Below are 3,418 nucleotides of genomic sequence, written 5' to 3' on the forward strand. Positions count from 1 at the left end.
AAGGCTCGTTCATGAGCGGGTGTGCTCGTATAAGCAGTTATGAGTACTGTGACGTAAAACCATGCGGACCAATTTGGAGTGAAATAAATCTTATATCTTTTGTTGGACTCAGGAAAAAAATCGGTGCCTGGAGAGTAACTAGTTCAGTGTGAAGAAATTGTCGGGGCGGGGGGGGGGGGTGCTCAGCTGGCGGTGTGGGCGCGAGGAATTGCGTGTTATACATGCAAACGACAAAGCGCTTCTCCTCACATTAATACCGCTAATTAAATCAACCGGCAGTAAAGGAAAAATTAGCTGTTCATCCCGTCGCTACACAAAACACTGCACAAAAAATGTATTGTCAGTCATTTCGGTGTCACCCCCCTAGTACGCCTCTGCTCCGAATCGTTTAGTGCTTGACCGCAGCTCCGACTGCATAGTCCCATTCACTGAACTGAAACACGGCCGAACGTTCGGTTCAGCTTGCTAACTAGTGAAATGAGAACGGTCGTTCGTGAAGGATAAGCCAGTGAGCTGAGAATTTAGTTTGATAAAGATTAGTGTGGAAAAAATCCAGTTTACCAAAAACAGCTGACGGTTAGTACCGAAAAAGAAAACAGACGAACTGCGGTTCATATTAGCACATTATTTTATTTTAATTGAATTTAGTTTTCCAGTTCAAAAAATGTAGACAGAGCATTTTCCCACAGAATATTTAATAGTCAAAGAACCAAACACTTTTCCCCTATTTTTTAATGAAATGTTTTCGTTTCGATTTTATTCTAAACAATTTAGTTTGAAAGAATGTGTTTGATATGGCCATTTTACTAAAATTCCCAAAATGGGTTGTTTTAGGCCTTGATGCTGATTTCTTTTCGTGTAGCTTGGTTTATTTGCTGGCATCATTCACAACGGGGATACGTAAAAGCACATTAGAAGTCCTATGTGTTAACTACTATTCAGCGTCTTTGTTATGTGTACAGAAATTACGTGTTCGGTTGGTGGTGTACGAGCCAAAATCGTGTGTCCCACCGGTGTATTTATATAAACACAGTTTGATGAAACAGAAATGCATCGGTCAAGACTACCGTAAATGAAACCAGTTGCATATTTGAAAGGACCCCGGCGAGTACCATTGCAACATTAAGACTATACTTTCAGGGATCATTTCTATAGTTTATAACTGAGAAATGCGTTTCGAAAGTGTTTGGTCTCGCTACCCACAATGACGAGATAATGCATTCCCTTCTGAGCGTGAAGCGAATAGAAAGTGTTGATTTGATCAATTGCTTTTTATTATTGATGACCGTTCCGATTCTGAAAAGAATACGGAGGTAGGGGATGCGTTCTGAGTGGTTAACCTGCCTGTGGTCAAAAAATTGAGTTTTAAATGTTCATTTTTTTGTTTTGATCGATGATCTGATGGAACTGTTGGTCTTGTTGAATCATGTATGCTGAAAAATTAATTACGGATACGTGGCGAATGAAGTATGCTTTCAAGTAAGACTTGGTTAATTTATAGATGAAGGTTTTAACTTTAGCCACGCACCAAGATACTTTTTGACTTATCAATATCTTGATTGATACTATGATTACATAAATCAGATTGTGTGGTTCTGGGCTCAAACAAAAACCTGTATACGCAACGGCCATTTTCGGATAAGACATGGCTCTCCAACCCGGTTGCTGAAGTTCTACGGTAGATATTCATTTCAAGCCTAACTGGACACACCTGAATCCTAACTAACTAACTAATTAGCAGCTCCACATTCATTTAAATGACAATTTACAAGACACAAATGGAAAGGTATTTGCTTCTGGATAGTAAAACACATTTGTGACTTGTTTCTTATGTATGTATGCTTTGATAATAATATTGAGACTAATCTTTCCATAGATTTGTACCTTCATTATGAAAGATGGACCGGCGACCTGTCCAGGGTGTATTCCTGGTTCGCAACGGCCATTTTCGGATAAGACATGGCTCTCCAACCCGGTTGCTGAAGTTCTACGGTAGATATTCATTTCAAGCCTAACTGGACACACCTGAATCCTAACTAACTAACTAATTAGCAGCTCCACGAGATCTTTAGCTGTTGAATGGGGTGCGCTTAGGGTTGGGTTGGACTAAAACCCTACAGGATTGTAGATCTCCAGGAACAGGATTGGCCACCTCAGGTGTAAAAGTACTACAGCTTTGCATATAAAGCAAAGTGTACTCCCCACATCGTGACATCTATTGCTGAATGTTAACTACAAATTAACTGCGATATATGAATGAGTTTGTTGTTTTCCTGACTATGCAAGGGACTTTAAAATGTTGGCCAGCTAAAGCTGCTGAAAAAAATGTTTATTTGTAGAATATGCGTTGCGTGCAGTACAATGATGAAAGCTACTAGTTATCAGCAAAAGAAAGCTGATGATTTTGAATTTTTTTCATATTTGGATTAAACTTTGCTAGTGTACTTCTTACTGGGAAATACCTAACCACTGCGGGGCGTTAAAGGCGCTGCGTCAATCGTTTGCCACGGGGGAAATATAAATGCCTTTGATGAAACTTTTGGTGGAATTGTGTTTACATTTGACTACATCCGCTTCAGAAGCACACGATTAGTAAGCCTACGATTCCTGCACCTTTTAAACGCTTACAGACAAAACTGCCAAACTCTCATGCATTTTCACTAAATAAACTCCCTCAGTATTAACACAGCTGGTTTGGAGTGAGTTGCCAATTGAATTACAATGTGTCAAAGCATGGATAGCAACCGTAGGTGAAACCAGTATATACTTTAAAGGGTCCTGACGAGTAACATGAGTAAATTAAGACTATACTTTCAGGGATCATTTCTATAGTTTACAACTGAGAAATGCGTTTCGAAAGTGTTTGGTCTCGCTACCCACAATGACGAGGCAATGCGTCTTCTTCTGAGCGCGAAGTGGATAGAGAGCGTTGATTTAAATCAATCGCTCTCTATCTTTGATGACCGTTCCGATTTCGTGAAGAACTCGGAAGAAGGAGATGCGTTCTGAGTGGTTACTTTGCTAACGGTTGAAGATTATTTATGCAAGTTGTATTACAATGGAGATACACCTATACTGCATTACGTTTTAGTTAGCCAATATTTAGTGTTTATATCGAAGACAATTTAAAGCTGCAGTGTGTAGAATTTAGTGGCATCTAGCGGAACGGACTTGGCAGACATTGAAAATAATATTCATAAGTAGGCTATGCTTTAATTTGTGTATAATCCCATGAAAATAAGAATCGTTGTGTTTTCTTTACCTTAGAATGAGCCCTTTATATCTACATAGGGAGCGGCAGTGTTGGGGAAGCTACTTTGAAAGCATAGCTTTGCAAGCTACCAATTACTTCACATTGGAAGAAGTTGAATTACAGCAAAGCTACCCTAGGTAGAAATCTAGCTTGGTTAACTAAAGC

General features: G+C 39.4%; 2 non-coding genes across 2 annotated transcripts; both read left to right on the top strand.

Annotated features, from left to right (window-relative positions):
• The first annotated feature begins 1,124 nt into the window (after positions 1 to 1,124).
• LOC118217435 lies at positions 1,125 to 1,336 on the top strand. The gene has a single exon (XR_004763192.1). It is a non-coding gene; the product is annotated as a small nucleolar RNA U3 (small nucleolar RNA).
• A 1,465-nt stretch (positions 1,337 to 2,801) lies between these two features.
• On the top strand, positions 2,802 to 3,014 carry LOC118217436. The gene has a single exon (XR_004763193.1). It is a non-coding gene; the product is annotated as a small nucleolar RNA U3 (small nucleolar RNA).
• The last annotated feature ends 404 nt before the right edge of the window (positions 3,015 to 3,418 follow it).

The sequence above is a fragment of the Anguilla anguilla genome, chromosome 17, assembly GCF_013347855.1.
Source record: "Anguilla anguilla isolate fAngAng1 chromosome 17, fAngAng1.pri, whole genome shotgun sequence".
Lineage (NCBI taxonomy): Eukaryota > Metazoa > Chordata > Actinopteri > Anguilliformes > Anguillidae > Anguilla > Anguilla anguilla.